Source organism: Antechinus flavipes, chromosome 3, assembly GCF_016432865.1.
Source record: "Antechinus flavipes isolate AdamAnt ecotype Samford, QLD, Australia chromosome 3, AdamAnt_v2, whole genome shotgun sequence".
In the NCBI taxonomy this organism is placed as follows: Eukaryota; Metazoa; Chordata; class Mammalia; order Dasyuromorphia; family Dasyuridae; genus Antechinus; species Antechinus flavipes.
In genome coordinates, this window is record NC_067400.1 from 113528751 (window position 1) to 113549242 (window position 20492).

Here is a 20492-nt window from a genome sequence, read left to right on the forward strand (position 1 = left end):
AAAAAAGCTAGAAAAAAGAGCAAATTTAAAAAAAAAAAAACAATCAAATACCAAACTTGAAATTCTAAAAATAAAAAGAGAGATGAATAAAATTGAAACTAAAAAAAAAAAAACTATTGAATTAATAAACGAGTTGATTTTATGAAAAAAACAATAAAATAGATAAACCTTTAGTAAATTTGATTGGAAAAAGGAAAATCAAATTGTTATTCTTAAAAATGAAAAGGAAGAACTTTCCACTAATGAAGAAGAAATAAGAGCAATAATTAGGAGTTACTTTGCCCAGATTTATGCCAATAAATTCGATAATTTAAGTGAAATGGAGGCATACCTATAAAAATATAGGATGCCCAAATTAACAGAGGAGGAAGTAAATTGTTTAAATAGTCCCATCTTAGAAAAAGAAACAGAACAAGCTATTAATCAGCTCCCTAAGAAAAAATCCCCAGGGCCAGATGGATTTACATGGGAATTCTACCACACATTAAAAGCACAATTAACCCCAATACTATATAAATTATATAAATCTGATAAAGGCCTTATTTTCAAAATATATAGAGAACTGTCTCAAATTTATAAGAAATCAAGCCATTCGTCAATTGATAAATGGCCCAAGGATATAAATAGACAATTTTCAGTTGAAGAAATTGAAACTATTTCTAGTTATATGAAAAGGTGCTACAAATCACTGTTGATCAGAGAAATGCTAATTAAGACAATTCTGAGATACCACTACACACCTCTCAGATGGGCTAAGATGACAGGAAAAGATAATGACGAATATTGGAGGGGATGTGAGAAAACTGGGATACTAATACATTGTTAGTGGAACTATGAAGGGATCCAACCATTCTGGAGAGCAATTTGGAACTCTGCTCAAAAAGTTATCAAACTGTACATAACCCTTTGACCGACCATTGTTATTACTGGGCTTCTATCCCAATGAGATCTTAAAGGAGGGAAAGGGACCCACATGTGCAAAAATGTCTGTGGCAGCCCTTTTTGTAGTGGCAAGAATCTGGAAACTGAATGGATGCCCATCAATTGGAGAATGGCTGAATAAATTATGGTATATGAATGTTATGGAATATTATTGTTCTGTAAGAAATGACCAATGAGATGATTTCAGAGAAGCTTGAAGAGACTTACAGAAATTGATGCTAAGTGAAATGAACAGAACCAGGAAATCATTTTACATGGCAACAAGACTATACGATTATCACTTCTGATGGACATGGCTCTCTTCAACAATGAGAGGATTCAAACCAGTTTCAATTGTTCAGCAATGAAGAAAAAGCTGCACCCAGAGAGAGAACTATGGGAAATGAGGGTGGACCACAATATAGCATTTTCATTCTTTCTGTTATTTTTTTGCTTCCATTTTTGTTTTCCTTTTAAGTTTTATATATACATACATACATACATATATAGATATGATCTAACATATATTTTAACATATTTAACATGTATTGAACTACCTTCTATCTAGGAGAGGGGATGGGGGGGAAAGAAGGGGAAAATTTGGAAAAAAAAAAAGATTTTGTAAGGGTCAGTGTTGGAAAAATTACTCATGTATATGTTTTGTAAATGAAAAGCTATAATAATAATAATAAAAAGAAATAAAAAAAGAAAATTGGCAAATGTGCCCTCTTTCAGCCCCTCAGCAGATATTTTTACCTTCACAACTTTAAAAAAAAATAATGCTTTTTATTTTTAAAACTTATGTACCGATAGTTGGACAACAATGACCCTTGTATAGCCTTGTGTTTCAGATTTTTTTCCTTCTCCCTACCCGCCCCCCCCCACAGATGGCACTGCTAAGTACTTAAGATGCAAGTATAAAACTAAAACAGTTCATTGCACATGGTCTTATATTCTAATGCCTTTAATGCCTACAGTTTTTGGTTTGGTTCTTCATAACTCCAGTTGGTGTTTTCTTTTCTTCTTCTTCTTTTTTTAACTTTACAAAGCATATGCATGGGTAATTTTTCCAACACTGACCCTTACAAAATCTTTTTTTTCCAAATTTTCCCCTCCTTCTCCCCACCCCTTCTCCTAGCTGGTAGGTAATCCAATACATGTTAAATATGTCAAAAATACATTTAAAATTCAATATATGTATACATATTTATATAGTTATCTTGCTGCACAAGAAAAATCAGTTCAAGAAGAACACTCTGCTCCCACAGTTCTCTCTAGGTGTAGATGGCTCTCTTCATCACTGAACAACTGGAACTGGTTTGAATCTTCTCAATATTGAAAAGAGCTATTGAACGTTGTATAGTCTTGTTGTTGCCATATGTAATGGTCTCCTAGTTCTGCTCCATTCATGGAGGTCTCTCCAAGCCTCTATGAAATCATCCTGCTGATCATTTTTTATAGAATAATAATACTCCATAGCATTCTTATACTATAATTTATTCAGACATTCTCCAATTGATGGGCATCCATTCATTTTCCAATTTCTTGCCACTACAAAGAGGGCTACCACATACATCCTTGCACATGTACCCCTACAACTTTTCAAAGATTTATGACAATTATTAAGTAAATATTTCTGCCATTCTTTCAATAATCAAGGATATAGTTAAGCTGGTTCAGGTGACACATCTTCTAAGGGAGACTAAATAAATCCTTAATATCTTGTTATGTTGGCACTGAACTCCAGTAGCTATTTTTGTTCTACCATTTTCGTTTCAAAGAGGTTATATTTCTTAGAGGATAACATAGAAACAAAATATGAATTTACTATTTCTGCATTCTGTGTTGTCCTTTATAATTGTCCCTTGTAGTCCAAGCAATATACGTGAGTTAATTAATAGCACAACTAGACGAATTCTTTCAGCTGTTTAAATGGCTAAATCCAAGAAATAGTGAATGATGTAGCCATCCAGTCCATCACAATATTAATGATTATTCTTTGGCTTTGCCTGTCAGGTCCTTTGAAATATATCTAATTTGTAATCATAGCACTCATGTAAATCTAAAATGCTATAATAAAATCATTGGATTTTATTAAAATATAGTGAGTGCATCATTCTCAACTGGCTTCACAAATATTGAAAGAAATAAGGTTATTTTTATGTAACTTATTGTTGAAGTTATTGGAGTTCATTGTCATTACTTTTTCCTTCTCTTCTTTTCTCCTATTAAAACAAAATAATGATTTTGAAAGTCACAAAATTATCTTCCCTTTGAATTAAATTAGAATATATGGTAAAGAGAGAAAATAGTTGGAGACACTTATCTATTTTATTCTCATTGTAAGTCAAATATTTGTGACTTGTTGGCAATAGGAGAGGATAGGGATAAAAGAGGGAATTCTACTAGATCACTTTCTTCCCTATTGTAATATCCAGACTAGCTTTCTGGAGGATCTCTAGATGAGCCTTGCTCTTTAGGAGGAGTGATGAAGGCAGGAGAGCCATAAGGATGGTCAAAGATGAAGACCCGAGTCTTCTCTGTGTCTGTGGCTGAGAGACTCTCAATTCTCAGTCCTCTCAGCCCTTAAATACCTCAGTATGATGTGATGATGTCACCACAGCTACTGAGCATGTGCAATCATTACATCACCATATCACACTAAGTATATGCCAACTAGAGTGATTACATCACATTAAGAATTTGTTTAACTAAAGAACTGTTATCCCATCAATCTCATTGAGTAGGTGCTTAACTATAAGCACCCTGCTTTCCCTGATTCAAGAATACTTTTCCAGATTTCTGGCCCTTTACATCTATGAATCATATAATCTATTTTCCAGTGGAAATATGGTGATAAGCTGTAGCAAAGTAGTAAGATGATAATATAAGTCCAATTTAATCAGTGATATATCTAAAATGATGAGTTGTTTGACTTTTATGGAAATGTTTTGTATTACTTCACATGTGGTTTCTTAATAGAGGCTGGTGATGGGGATAAAGGAGAGAATCTGAAGCTCCAAAATTTTAAAAACAAATGCAAAAAAAATAAAATTTAAAAGTCAAACTAAGATCATTAGTTTTGTTGAGTATCCAATTATTAAATATATGTATAGAAAAATTATATTATGAATTCCAAGCACCTGAATTGAAAATGGACTTTTATAACACAATTATTTGTAAGTCAGGAAGTCTCCATGAGAAAAAAAATAACAATTTGAATGGTAATTTTAAAATGTATAAGGTAGAAAGAACATGATAAATGTGTTATATAGACTGTGAGAGCTATGAGTTTAAAGTACAGTAAGATCACTAGTGCCTGACATGATCAGGAATAGACTCACACTGAGAAGCTGGGATTTGAATTGGAATGAGGGATGTGTACAATTCAGAGAACTTTGAGAGGAAGTTTGGGGACATTTATGTGAGGCAATAAAAGCAACAGAAGAAAAACAAAGAGAGGTATAAAAGTATGTCTTAATTACTCTGGCACATCTTACTTTCAGATTTATTGATATAATTAGGTGAAGGAGGTTATAATATAACTTGTTGACTTAAGTAGCTTTCTCATTTACTTCTACTTCTCTATGCTGCCTGGCACCCAACAGGAGGTCTTTTACACCAAAACAGTTACCTCCTCTTATCCAGAAAAGTCATGAAAAACAACAACAACAATGCAAAAACTCTCTAGCAGATTATCTTAGGTTTTTTTTTTTTTTAATATCCTCTTATCTTGGAAAACTCTTTTTACAAGATAAGAGGAGGTAAGCATTGAAGAGGGAAACAATGAATTAAATTGAGCAGAAGGGCGAAATAAGAAATTCATGTAATTTTCAAATACTCCTCAGTATATTATATGTCCCTTTATGTTATATACATTATATACTTTATAAAAATGTCTCTTAAATATAGTTTTTGAAGGGTATACAACATTTCCTCATAATCACCTTATATGAAAGCTAAAGAACCATTTCCACCAACACAAAAGTTATAGCATCTTTTTATTTCCTATGGCACCCTTTGATGATGGTAATGTATTAATAACATAATTATTCCAACAAAATATTTCTCTGATACCTCAACATGATATGGAGATAGCCTTTAGTTTTCAAAGATTATGCCAGTAAAGAACATGGTCATACATGTGCTAGAAAAGTAGAAAGAATTGAAGAATGGCTTCAGGTAAGGATATGTTTGTTCTCCAAAGACCAGACCATCTGATTTCAAAGAGGCAAATTATCACCTTGGCTACAAAAATGCATGAAAATTGGTTAATAATTTAAAAAGAAAACCTGAGCAATATAGTGTCCCATCCCCTAAATTCACTTGGGATTTGGCCAGTGAGTGATTAATTAAACAGTGATATTATGACAGGAAAGAAAGCTTCAGTATGTATAGGCTGAAGCACTCCCTTGTGGTCATCTTCAATGGATCAAACTCTTAGGAAAGTGTGATCCTTCACATAAGTGTCAGAGAAGAGTTATAAGGCCTGGACTGAAGAGTAGTAGAGTGTCAAATGATAGACATTTCATATATTGCACTCAGCTTATTAAACTTTCTTACTGATTAAGTAACATTGTGATATCCTATTTTCTCGTAAGCCTAAGGAAAATAGAACTCAAGGCACAGAACTAAAGGATGGCATTTGGGGTCCATATCACATTGATTATTACTGTTTGCAAAGAGTAATTACTCGTATGACTCTCCACACAGTGACTACAAAGGGAGCAAAGGAGTAAAAGAAAGCTGCATTAAGGGTATGAGAATTATAGGAAAAATGCTAATTTTACTAATTTGATACTTTTCTTTCTTTATACAGTGCTGAAGCACCTCTCAAATTGCAAATGAATGGTAGTGTTATAACGGAAACAACACTGTAGTTGAAGTCTGAGGATCTTTGTTCTACTTTCATGTATACCAATTACTATATGGCCAAAGTATTCAAATTCTCTAAGCCTTAGTCTCATATTAAAATGTGTGTGTGTGTGTGTGTGTGTGTGTGTGTGTGTGTGTGTGTGTGTGTGAGAGAGAGAGAGAGAGAGAGAGAGAGAATGTGTCCATTTTTATGTGTATATGTGTGTATAGGAAGCTGAACTAAATGATCTTTTAAGGTTCTTCTAACTATAAATCTGTGATCTATCCATTTTATAATTAACAAAGTTCATAAGATAGAATTGTTTTAATGTGTTTGCATTAGAGCCCCACATTTTAAAATATAGTTTCCTCTATTTGCCTATGCTCTGTGAACCTTCTATTGATTTTATCATAAATCCCAATTCAATTTTTTTTTTGCTTTGCCCAAATTTTGCTTTTCATTTGACCCTGTACCAAGATTGGACCCTATGATGGCTCTTTTCATTGATTTGTTTGCCCCTATCAGGAAATCAATATGAGTTCCCTTCAAAATTCTTCTGTTTTCATTTCTCTTTCTCTCCTGCCCAGTCTCAGAGAAAAGTTATCACAACTTCTTGCCATAGCTAACCTTCTCTGTGTTTTCTTGTTTCTCTTACTGCTGAGCTTTTTCTGAGATTTTCCCCACCAGTCAAGCTTTTCTCATACCTGTTCATATTTCCTTCTGCCTTGGTTCCTACCTTATGCCTATAAATATTCTTATTTTTTTCCTTAAAAAACAACAGTATTTCCTTGATTATTCTACTTCTAAAGATCCTGGGTCCTTTTTACTGACAACGTTTTGAATTAGTAATTTATTTTTATCGAAAATCTATCATATATTAATTTAATTTAGACTATTCTATTATATATGTGAGGGCAGTGAGGTAGCATAGTGAATAGAACACTGGACTTGGAAGCTTCATAAGGTTGAACTCAGTCTCAGACACTTAGGAGCTGTGATCCTGTTTAAGTCCCTTAATCCTATTTGCCTCTGTTGCCTCATCTATAAAAGGAACCGGATAAGGAAATGGCAACCTATTCTAGTATCTTTACCAGGAAAACTCGAAATGGTTCATAAAGAATTGGACATGACTGAAAAATGACTGAACAACAAATTATATCTATATCTATATCTATATCTATATATATATATCAAATATATACATATATATTTATATATACATGTGTATCTATCTATCTACATTTATATCAATATACATATATTATTAAAATTATCTAGGGAACTCTAAGGAGGAACTTGTTCTAAAATTCCTTAATGCAAATCAATAGCATATTGCATATATTATATTTTTATGAAGGTTTACTAAACCATATAAGAGAAACTTGGTCTAATAGGACAAACTGGGTTTAAGTCTTGTCTCTAATATACACTAGATGTAACTCAACATTCTCAGCGACCCTAGTACAACTTTAACTTGCAATACAGTTATTGACCCCCATTGGTTGGAGGAATTTTCTTACTCTGAGAGCTCTAAACACATAAAACTACTAGGAGAATTAACACATAGTATATGCAATAGAGTATTTTATAATTTATTACTTTCATAAGAATGTTATATAATTATGTAAGTATATTATTTTAATGTATCATAAGTACACAATTCATATTCTAAGTTAACCTCATAGTTCAGGGAGGATATTAAAAAATTATAATAGGAAGGACTTGCTTAAACACAATGAACTACTCATGCTTTCAGAAAATCTGGTATTTTTCTATATCAATCATAATGAACAGTTCATATTATTTTAAAGGTTACATACTTAATCTTATTTTTTCTTTATAACTCTGCAATAAGAGTTTCTGTTATTATTATCCACAGCTTCTAGATGAGGAAATTGGGTCTCTGAAAACCTAAGTGGTCTTCATGTTCATGCATCTAGAAGCTGGATTCAAACTTTTCAGCACTTTTCTCATTCAACTGATCAACCAAACTCTTTCTCTTTAGTATAGGAGAAAATCTCTTGGAAGTTTGTCAAGATTATTATGAATTTATCTTATGGCAGGATCTTTCTGTCTTATTAACATATCAGCAGAAAAACAATTGTGTTCCTTGAAAATTGGCATAGTTTTCTTGTAATAAAAAGGTTATTAATAATTAGTGGCTTGGTCCTTACAAATGTTTTATTCAGTCATTTTTCCAAAGACATGCAAGCATGCTAATGGGGACAGTGCCAGCTTTAGCAGACAACTTATTAAAAGAACAAAACCCACAAAAGCAATCCAGTAAGCAGATAAAATGCTATGCAGCTTTGTTTCACTTTTTTTCTAAAGTTGCAAGTGAATAGCTAGCCAATTGTCAGTTTCATTTTTTTTAATTTTTATATCAGTAGGACATGATCCTATGATATGAATGTCGCATAATAGTTTAAATTTACAAAACATTTTATAGCAAAACACTTTTTGTATATTTACTTGATCTTCAAGACACCTTCACAATTTTAATATTATAATCCTTGTGTTCAGACATGAGGAATTTAGATTTTAAAAAATTAAGTGATTCTTAATGGTGCCTCAGGCAATTATTATCAGAGACAGCACTTAAAACCTGGCAATCCCTTTTTCTAAGGCCAACTAAAGCACAATGTCAACAATATATCACAGCATCTATAAAAATGAGCATTGTAGTGATTGGTGGTGGTGATGGTAATGGCAATTAAGTTTGCAATATATATTATTCTTGTCTGTATTTAAAAAGAGAGAAAATATGTGTGTGTGAGAGAGAGACAGACAGACAGAGACAGAGACACACACACAAAGAGAGAGACAGAGAAATAGAGAGAGATCCCAAACAGTTCAGTTTCTCATGAATGTATGGTTCTGAATAAAGACTTCTCATAGGATGGTCATGTGAACAAGGGGATGGGGTACGTTAAAAGCTCTTAAGCAGTAGTTTGTAGTGTGTTTTTGAGCATTTGAAAGAAAAGATATAGACCTTAGATTCTAAGAATCTAAACTTCTACCACTTAATTACTAGAACTGAATGAGGGCAACTCAATTCAAATGATTTAGACACCAATTAGCTAAATGAAAAACTCAGGCTTGGATTCCCAGCTTCGGGGCTAGTTGATGCTCTAAAAATCCACATTATACAATGAGAGTAGAATTACACAACAGTAAACACATGAACCTTTAAAAAATCTGACTTCTGAAGTTGATACAAACATATATTTGTATGTATTCATATATAATATGCATAATTACCTGTGATGGAACAATGGAAAGTTTTATTAAAAAACATAAAAATGTTTTCAATGAGGACACTGATTTTGGAAATTATTATCCATGTGATAATTGTCTAATGCACAGTACCCTTCAACTATAATCCTTTGATTTATATGATAAAGATCATTAAATTTGAAGGCAAACAAACTGTGTTCAAATACCTGCTCATCACTTATATAGCTTTAGGTAAATTGTGTCACTTCTCTGGGCCTCGTTTTTTCTATCTATGAGAGCATTGGACTGTATAGCTTTCTTATCTAAATTTTTTATTAGTTTGGATCAATTAGTTCATACAATTTTAAAAAATGGAGTGAAAAGGAATTCTTTGGCAAAAGCAGATTTACTATGGGATTATATTACTGGAGTTATGAAAAACCATTGAAGAACACTTTGTGGAGTGGAAGGGCGTCGGTAGACTGGGAAAATATAAATTAGCTCTTTATGGCATATTTCTATCAGTGAATTCTTTGGAAGACATCCAATTTATCTAATTTGTTTATACAGTTAACTCATTTACTCATGCATATATTCATCCATTCAACATTCAGTAAGTACTTAGTATTGTATAAACCCCAGTGCAGAGCAGCTGTTCCTAATTGGGAAGTGGGTATCATCAATTTACATTCTCAGGTTAAAAGGTAACTCTGCCAGGACTTGTATACTCCCTCTTGTCCTGTCAGGATTTCCTTAGTGACTCTTTGCTTTACTAAGTAGTTCTGTCAATTGTCTACAGTTTCTTTTATAATTCCAATTTGACTACACTCTTGGTTCATCATGGAATTCCAATTCCTGTTTTCTGCCCTGTTTCTTTATTTTCTCTATGTATCTTTGTCATATATTGACCTGATAATTGTCTATTGATTATAGATTGAGACCTTAGGTCCCCTTGAGGGTTTGGATTCTCTAAAAGAAGAACTCACATTACTAAATTTCTTCTGCTTTGTGAATGAGATCCTATTATTCTCCTTTCTCTAGTTATTTTGTATTCCACATCCCTGATAACTAACTTTCTAGAACAATTAACACACTTTTATCAATTATATCAGTAGTTGTAATCACATAGTATTTACAATAGAAAAAAAAAGTCTTGTGAGAAGAAAATTAATAAAGGCCCCACTTTTCTTCATTTTGAATGAAATTTTTCTTTTAATATTATGCATTTATTAATTTGAAATATTCTCTGGTAAGCCATGGAAATATAAATACCAGAAAGTGCCATCCTCAATAAGCAATGGTGATAGGTGGGATTCAACATGTACATAAATAAATTAAATCCAATATAATTTGAGCAAAAAATCATTCCTAAGAACTCTGATTAGAAAAGTTTTCTGATAATGGTTGACCCTTGAGAGGAATCTTCAGAGAAGAAAAGAATTTTGAGGCAGAAATCAGGTTTGTACTCATTCATCCATAAAAGATGACCTATTGCAATTCAATATGATAGAAAAGGAATGATAAGTTAAGGGAAAAGTTAGTTGACTAGTTCATATAGACTATTGAGGTAAGTAAATAGAATATAATAAGGCTAGAAAAGTAGTGGGTAGAGTTAGAATATATGGTACCTTAAATACTAGGCTGGAGAGTTTAAATAAATAAATAGATAGACAAATACCTCTCAGAAGCATTATTTGGCCCCTAAATTTTATAACAAGAAAATTATAGGGTGAAGCATATACTTTAAGAAAATTATTTATGAACTATTTGAATGATAGATTAGATAGAGGAACAAGAAGATACAGGACACTTCAAAAGCTGTTATGCAAATCCAGGAAAAGGGTCATAAAATAAGAATAAAACATGAACAAGAATTGTAACTTCATGAATATAGAGAATTTTATGAATATAAAACATATGCATAAGTAAAACGAATACTCAGGTTTTGAATCTGGAGGATAATGATGGTCTCAACAGAAATAAGAAAATTTTGTGGAGGGGCTGTTTTGGGGACAAGATAATGAATTCCATCTTGGGCTTATTAAATTTTATAAACCAGTACAGCATCTGAAAGTTTTTCAGTAAAAACTGCTTCTCTAGACCAGTCAAACTTTATTCCCTGAGGGTATCTGGAGATATTTCACTCTTGGCTTTTGTTCTCTCTCCAAAGTTGCCCTTCTTTCACATTGTCTTCTAAATATCTCAACCCTTATCAATTGAATTTGTCTTAAAAGATTTGAGTCACTATTTTCTGTTGCTTTGTGTGGCTTTACTTTCATGTTAGAATCCCTAATTATAGGTCTGCTTGCATTAAAAAGGCAGGGGATGAATGATACAGCAAATGAGACTGTGGCAGAGCAATCAGAGCTATAGAGATAATACTATAAAGGTACACTATTACCTAGTCAAACATAGAACAGAATATTCAGGAGGGGAATAATTGACAATATGGAAAAAAAATTGACAGAATTCTATAGGGATAAGTTATTCAAAAAATCCTACCAATAAGAATTTAAGAAATTGCTAATAATCATGGAGAGAATGATTTCATTGAATTTCTTGGGCAGAAGTCAAATTAGTAGAGATTGGAAAATTAATAGGAAATAAGGAAGTAGAACCAGGGAGTACATTAGTTATCTTTATATGTAGGCAATTTGACCATGCAATGCCAAAGTCACTGTACATATGATACTTTATACGGATGGTAATGGAGAGTAGGAAGGGGAAATCACAAGCTGTAACAGCTAGAATACATGAAAAAACACAAGTATATGTCTGATAGAAAAGAAATCCTACAAATCTTTATGTAAAACCTGATAAACTATCAATGTATTCAAAAGTGTAGTCTTCCTAACCTATATTGGTAAATATTGTAAAATCATCCAGCCTCCCTTTTCTACTTCAGCATAAAATTCCAAAATCCATAACTCTAATCCCTATGGCTCATCCTCAATAGGACTTTTTTTTTTTTCCAAGAAAAAAACTTAACATTTAAGTTGTAGTTCAGTTTCTAGATCCAAGGCAGGACTGGTTCTGAAGAATAAGCATGCATCTAGTTGCATGTTTTCAATGTGGAGTGTTCCATCAGTTGTGCTCATGATATCATTTCAATTAACTCGAATTTGAAAGTGACTTTGTCCTTTCCGATCTAGAATTGGACTAGTTTGAAGAGATCCTCACTCAATTACATAACCTGCATAAGGAAAGAAACAGTTTCCTCCACTATTTGTTCTAAGTTCTGTCCAAATTTGGCATTCTCTGCATTCAGTGCCCCAATTTTCTCTGTGATTTTAGGCTTCAATGTTACTCACTTGTCAGTTTTAGCTCTTATTCTCTGATCTTCTTTCCCTGAATCCTTGACCAACTGCTCTACTTAACAGTTTTGAAAACTGACTTATTTTTGCTCTATTCAAATTTAGTTGTATTCTCTGTCTCACTAAAACATCCCTTGTTCTATTAGATGATTTCTGCTTATTGCTATCTTGCATTGCTTCTCCTGATTTATCTCATCTGGACTTTGCACTTTGTATACAGACTTGATCTTACCCCAGTTATGAAATTACTATCTTCCTGTAAATAATGCAATAGCTTTTTCTTCTCCAAAAACCATTTCCCTGGAATGGTTTGGTCCTCTGGGCTACCAATAAAATAACTCAGTGCTAAGTGTTGAAGGAATGGGATGATTATTAATATGTGGTTTTTGCTTATATGTGTGCTCTTCTAGAGAAGCATGAATACTTCAAGTCAATATTTAATCCTAAAATAGGAGTAGTAATAGAATTAATATTATATACACACACAAACTTAGGACTTTGTCTTGATCTTTTCTGTGATTTCCAAGCTTTCCCTGCTAAGAGTCAACTTTTGATTTTCCCAAAACCAGCAGGGGGGTAAGTGTGAGGAGAGTAATAATTCTAAAAGTTAAAGGTGAGTTACTCCCCCATACCTCCTGCCTGGAACCAATCAATCCAAACTGTGAAGAAAACTGATGATGGCAACAGGATTGAAGACTGAACAGTTATGAGTTTGCAACAACCCTGACCCTTATTATTTTATAAATGAAGAAAATGAAGTGAAAATATTATTACTTTATGAGTTGACTCATTGACAATTAGATAATTCACATCTATAAAGAAACTTTTTGTAAAATAAAAAAAAAACTGGGAGAGGAATAAAATTAAATTATTCAAAAACAATCCTTTTTAAAAAATAGAATATCCTATGATAAACTAAAATATTTTTTAATTATATTTGTTACAACTGAGAAGTACCTAACCACTAAGTTAATTCAAGTTATAGAATAATTATTATGGAGTTACTTAGAGAAAAACATGTTATTTATTTCCTAACTGAAATTTGGGACCAGGATATCAAGCAGTGCATTTTAATTGCTAATTGCTTTAGGCATATTTTGCATTATACAATTGACATCTGTGATATTTGTTGTAATGTGCCAGTTACATGAGTTTCACCATTTTTTACTGGGCACCAGATATCTACACTCTGAATAAGAAGATGCAAGATGAAAAACTTTTTTTTTGGGGGGGTAGGAAGTTTTTGCTATTTTCTATTGAGCCCCATCTCATAATGCAGTCATTACTTCTTCATTCTTTGTAATAGATGTTGGCAAAAATCTACTGTGATCTTAAGGACATTATAATGGCTCATACAGTACAGCCTCTGGGAGTGAAAGCTGAGTGAGTTTTGATGTAAACTTAGTGAAAGTGATGTTCATGGTGCTGATTGAATCCTTCTTGTTTTTTGAGCAACAAGAGGAAATTCTAGCTCAGATTGTGGTAGGAAACATGCTGAAATATAAGAGACTCAAAATGATAAGGGAAAAAACAAAATAACCTATATGTTCTAAAATATGTATAGCTACTTTCTTTGTGGTGGCAAAGAATTGAAAATTGAAGGCATGTCAATCAATTGAGGAATAGCTAAATAAGTTGTTTGAATATGATTGTGATGATACTACTGTTCATTGAGAAAGGATGAGATGGTTGATTTTAGAAAAACTTGGAAAGATTTACCTGAAATAATAAAGAGTGAAGGGAGGAGAACCAAGAGAATGTTATATATGGTAATAACAATGTTGTTAGAAGAATAATTGTGAACAACCCAATTAGTCTTAGTACTATATATACTCACATCAAATATAAAGTACCAATGAAAGAAGATAGTATCCACTTCCAAGAAAAGAATTGGTAAAAAGAAGTACATATAGTATGGTTTTACATAAATTTATATATCTATATCAAATAGTGGCCTTCTTTATCATGAAGTAGGAAGAGAAAGAAAGAAGTAGTTCAGAACCTAAACTGTAACACAAAAAGATTAATTAAATTTTAAAAAAGAACCAGGAGGCAACTTGACTAACTTTTAGGCATTTAAGATATCAAGAAAGCAAGGAATTCAAGACAAATTTCCAGAGGTGACTGGTGAGAAATAAAGTTGAATGTCATGTTTCAAGTGTTCCATGCCAGGAGGTTATGCCTGACAAGGAATGTGGATGTGATTTGTAGCAATAAAAGGCTGCATAAGTTCTTGTGAGTTTTAAACTTCTGCCACCTGACCCTGTTCTTCTAATTCAAAAAAATTCTTATCCGTTAGAAATCTCCCTGGGCCATTTCTACCTTAATTCACTTATGAAACTTATGGAATACAGGATCATTAGTCTGCTGTCTTACATTTATTCCAGAAAATCCAAAGCAAGATATAAACTATCATTAGGAGAGGAAAATATAAGAGAATGAAAGTATTATTACATATAACTTCATTGCATATAAAAACAAAATAAATTGGAATCATGACAAACATTAAGGATGGATTTGACTTTCTGGTCTGTGCTTAAAATTTTATGGATGGATAAATCCAATGATGCATCTTTAAATCAATGGGACTGGGACACAGAGAGGGAGGAAGAGGGAGACAAAAAGAGAAAGAGAGAGAGAGAGAAAAAGGGGGAAAAAGAGGGGAAAGTTTTACATATATGTTCTCTTCATTCTTATTTTTTTTTCCAATCAGTCGCCTTTATAAAAAATGATTACTATAGATTCTGGAATAATATGAAATTAATAATAATAATATCAAAGTATACAATAACTTGGGACAAGATAGATTGGTCCTGAAGTTGAGTAGAATGCACAGATGCTTATATATAAAGGCAGGTACGTGGTACTACGGATAGAGAGCTAGACTTGCAGTCAGGAAGACCTGAGTTCAAATTCTACTTTAGACATTACTAGATTTTTGATCCTGTGCAAGTCAATCAACTCAGTTTCCCCATCTGGAACAATGGAGTTAATTTAATAGCACTTAAATCGCAAAATTTTTGTGAGAATCAAATATAAATGGTATCAACTTTATACTTAGTAGTAGTTGTTCAATTATGTGACCTCATTTGGGTGAATTAGCAAAATATAATTATATAAGGAAAAACGGGGACACCCGAGAGATAGAAAGTAGAACTAATTTCTATTTTCTGCCATCTTCAATTTAATTCAGGAAACAATTACTAAGCTCCTCTGTATAAAGTATTTTTCTAGGATGAATATTAAAGAAAGAAAGAAAAAAAGAAACCTTCTCTGCTCTGAAGGATCTTAAAAGCTATTGTGGCTGTATAAAGTGTAAACAAATTAGTAAAAAAATAAATTTGAATGAAGAACCCATTAATAGACTGGAAAGGTCAGAAAAGGGTTGATGGGAGAAGTAGCACTTTTGTTGAGTTGTTGCCGAGATGAGAAAGTATAGAATCCAGGTAGGATAATTAATTTGTGCTACTACAAACAGGTGAAAATATGGAGCTTAACTCTGAAGAATGTGTATCAATCCAGTCACTTGGTGGTACAGTGGATAGAATGACCTGCCTAGTTAGGAAACCTCTTCTGGAATTCAAATCCCTTCCTCACACATTTACTAGTTGTATAACTCCTAGAAAAGTCATTTAATCATATTTGCCTCAGATTCCTCATCTGTACAAGGAGCTGGAGAGGAAAATGGTAAACTATTTCAGTATTTTTGCCAAGAAAATTACAAATTGAGTCACAAAGACTACAACACTATTGAAATCCAGTTAATCCAGAATGAAGCATATATAGATGAGAAGAGCAACAAGGTTAGAAATGTAAAGTAACAGGTCTTAAGTATAAATCAAAAATTCAAGCATGTCATGTGCTTGCATATATTTATGTGTATGCATGTATGTGCATATTAAGACACTTATATGCTATACATATACATTATGCATATACCTGAATATGTGTGTATATACACACACTTATATGCATCTATCTAGATCCAGATAACTAACAGTTTTGAGAAGTTAAGAGAAGACTTTGATGCTAAGTAATCAAAAGGCTAAGGACAATCCAATAAGAATGTTTTTTTATGTTAAAATAATCTAAGTTCTGAGGTCATACATTAAAGCCACTAGATTCATACACAACAGGTAAAATTTAACTTAATTTAGCAAACATTTGAGTCCTTACAACATGCAAGGCTCTCAGTATTAGAGATAAAAATGATCCATTATTTGCCATCAACAACCTTATTCCTACTAAGGGGAGTGAGAGGAAATAGGACACATATACAAATAATTATAATTAGAAGTAGGAATGAAATGGCTCTAGGGATAAAGAAAGATAGTGTTCTAAGGATGTTTGAAGAAGGACAGAAAACATTCCAGCTGGGAAGAAAAGGATTTCAGAAAACAGAGATAAAAAGGAATTCCATTATAATCATTGTTATCAACTTGCTCAAAGGCATGGAGTAAGGACACTGCATATTAAGGTTAAGAAATAGAGAATAATCAGGAAATGTATGAAGGGCATTGTTGAGACTTGGAATATTATGTAGGATTCAGATTGTGAAGGAGCTTAAATGTTCTTCCCAATAACTTATATTATAATAGATAGAAAGTTACCCTGGAAACCAGTAAGACTTGATTTCAAGTGATACCTCTGACATATACCAACTGTCTTTGACTATGAACAATTATTTTAAGTTCTTTAAGATAATAATTTAGAGATCATTTTATCATTGAAGTATTCAAAAAGTCAGTCAAAAAAAATCTATTCCTCCCCAAAAAAGGAAAAAAAAAAAAACAAAGAATTTTTTAAAATAGTAAATATTTGTTAAGTTAAATCAATTATCAAGTTTCCTAGTACTATCATACTCTCTTGGTTTGGGAAAAAACCAAACCAAACCAAATCAAACCAAACAAAACATTGTAGCATAAGTTGTTATAATTGCTTCACATTTTATTGAAACCCAACATACGAAAATTTATATATCTAAAATAAATGAAAGGGACGTGATTCAATTTACAAATCATCTTCTGATTATTGTGAATGTATTTGTGGATTTTTCTAGTATATTTCAAAACAACATTGGTTTGGCAAAATTTAACTGAAAGAAAACTTTTCAGATTTACTTATCTTTCTTTATGGAAAGAAAATTTCTTAAAGAAAATAACATACAATAATGATAAAAGGTGGAAAAATTTCTGCATATGCTTCAATAAAAATTACTTGTTACTTGGAATCTCAAAATCATATTTATTCCACTGAATGTTTTTTTTCCCTTGGCTAGAATTAATTTGGGTGAATTACAAATCAAGATGACTAGTGTTTATCTCCATCTTTTAAAAAAATATTTTTTAATAAAACTTCAATGTGTCATTATCATTTTCAAAGTAAAGTCAATGGGTATAATATTCAGAATTATATCTATCAAAATATTTGGGGTTTTATGCTCTAAAAGTTACTTTTTGATTTCTCTTTTCCTTTTTTTGGCTTGCATTTAATGTGAGACTGGCTCCTTTCCCAGATTTATACCTCTAGCTTTCCTTTATCAATGTATGTACTTAAAACATTTCATAAATGGAGGTGGATTATTTCTAAAATGTCCGAACTTTACTATTTTTTTTTTTTGATGTTAGAATAAGAAAAAAACAAAACCCAATTTGTCTGACAGAAATTGTTTGGATTGAATATGGGATGAATAAGGGTCTTTATTCCCAACTGTATTCAATTTTTATCTTAATAATAGTTAAATGTTTATCTGCACCATAATTTTCCTTTATCAACTGTTTCTGATAAAATCTCTGCTCTCATTTAAGATGATAGTATGATTCTCTTACTACTCAGAGAATTTTTAGAGGGTACAATGAAAAATCAGTGACTACTGCTAAAAGGAGTAGTAAAATATTAATTATCTTTTTTAAAGTGGTGGCTTTTTGGAAACACATTTAAGAGTACTCAATGGTCTATAAATAGTGAATTGATTCACCAGCAATATAAATTTACATATTTAGTCTTCTGTTTTAAAAAGAAAGGAATCTTCTTGGAAAGATATGCTGAAATAACCAAGATTGTCAACAAAATTTAGGGCTCAACCTAAATATTTTTTATGACCACCTCACTGAACCTTTTCTAAAGTTGTTTCAAAGCAAAGCAGCAACCCAAGTTTTTCTTAGCTTTGTGACTGAGCTGAAGTGACCTAGAGATCATAAAGCAAAGTATTCTACAAAATATTTCGAATATATGCTCTCCCTCAAAGACAATAAGGTACTACTGAAGACAGCTTAGGGGAAAAAAATCCTTCAAGTCAGAAAACCTAAGTTTAAGTGTTATCTCTTATATGTACTGTATTATGTTACTATGTATGATTCATTTAAATGATAAGCAATAAATAATGAATAATGAACAATAAAATGAATTTCATTTCCAGTTTAGCATACCCACATTACTGATATAGATGTAATCCTTTCCCCTTAATTAGAAATCATTTCCAAATAGTTAAAATCAATTCAAGAAGTTAAAAGATTCCACCTGGAAATTTAGGAATTATTAACTTTGTGCTGTAGCAGCTGCAGAATTTAAAGACTAGGTGTCAATGTATAACTGCCATCTATTCTATTTCTCAGAATTCGTATCATTTCAAGAATAGAACCCCAATCTTATTAGTAATTTAATTCTACACCACATACACTTCCTTGACACAAAGTATACATTGTTGAATTACTCTACATTATTGGGGCTCTAAGGGAGAAGATCTTCCATGTTACTTTTATGTCTGCCCTACAAACATGTATTCATTCCAGAAATTCCCTGATTATTTTTTAAATGGCAAAATATTAAGCTGGCACAGACATATATATATAGCTTCTAGAGAATCATTTGTTAACTGACTTTAAAAATTAGTTTTATTTTTTAAAATATGGTACAATAACCTAAATGGTTATATAGAAGTCTGATTCCTTTTATGAAACTATCTTTTAAAGTTACATGTTTTCATATTTTGAAAATCATTTTGTGTCCATAACTTATTCTGAAGTTGTCAATGAACCTCTTCTGTAGTGTTTAAATCTTGCTACAAACCTTCGGTCAAGAGCAGTAAAATTAAACCCAATTCATTGTTGCTACAATCAAGAAATTTATAGAAACACAAATCCATATTTGAGGACTAAAATGAATCAACTTCTTTGGAGGAAGTTAATGCTCTTTAAGTTTCTTTAATAATCTACATTGACATCACAGTTATTCCTTTGATGTTAATACTGCATTGTGTAGTTCACATAATTTTTATCTTATTTACAATTTCTAAAAATGTTACATGAAAATGTTACTTCAAATATGATTAACTACAGATGACTAAAATGACAATTTTATTTTGTTTTTATATATTTTATAATACATCAAATATGTCAAGAAAATAACAATAACTGGTTTCTTTACATCAAATAATAAGTAAACAACACCTGCAGCAATTGGGTCAATACTCTGTCAAAATAATGGGGACACATGGATAAGTGTGGCAAAGGCTGGGCAGTCTATGATAACTTGGGATCTCCTTTCACTTCTCTTCCCATGGTCTTCTAAACTATCTGTGATCTGACTTTCAATCATAATTCAATTGAAATTGATCATCCAAAGTTAATAATGATCTTTTAATTTTTCAAGTAGAAACCATTTTCTAAATTCTTCTCCTTTCTCAATTCTTATCTTTTTTGCAAGGTTGGCAAAATTTTGACTTCATCATCTTACTTCTTTTGGATATCCTTTCCTCTCTGGATTTCTGTTATTGCTTTCTCTTGGTTCTCCTATATGTCCAATCTTAATGTCCATTAGATATCTCCAATTCCCAAACAGAAAATTCCAAATAGAAATATTTTTCCCCAAACCCTCCTTTATGCCAAACTTTCTTGTTGCAATCAAGAATACTCATATCTTTCCAGTGATCCAGATTCAGAATCTTAGTGTTATCTTTGAATTTAAATTCTTATTTTCCCCATAACTCTCTATTGGGCATTTAACATTCCTTATGGACTTTTCCTACCTTTCCAATCTTCTTACAAGTTAATCCTGTTCAAAATCTGGACTCCTTGCAATTCCTTGAACATCACACTACTTCTAATGCCTGTGCCATTGAATTGGCTATCCAACATAATTGGAATTTTCTGCCATGTTGGCTATTTTTTAGTTTTCCTGGCTTGCTT

General features: G+C 31.9%; 1 protein-coding gene across 2 annotated transcripts in view; it reads right to left on the reverse strand.

Annotated features, from left to right (window-relative positions):
* LOC127553299 (kelch-like protein 1) overlaps positions 1 to 20492 on the reverse strand; it is a 178160-nt gene that overhangs the window by 156226 nt on the left and 1442 nt on the right. The window lies entirely within an intron of this gene.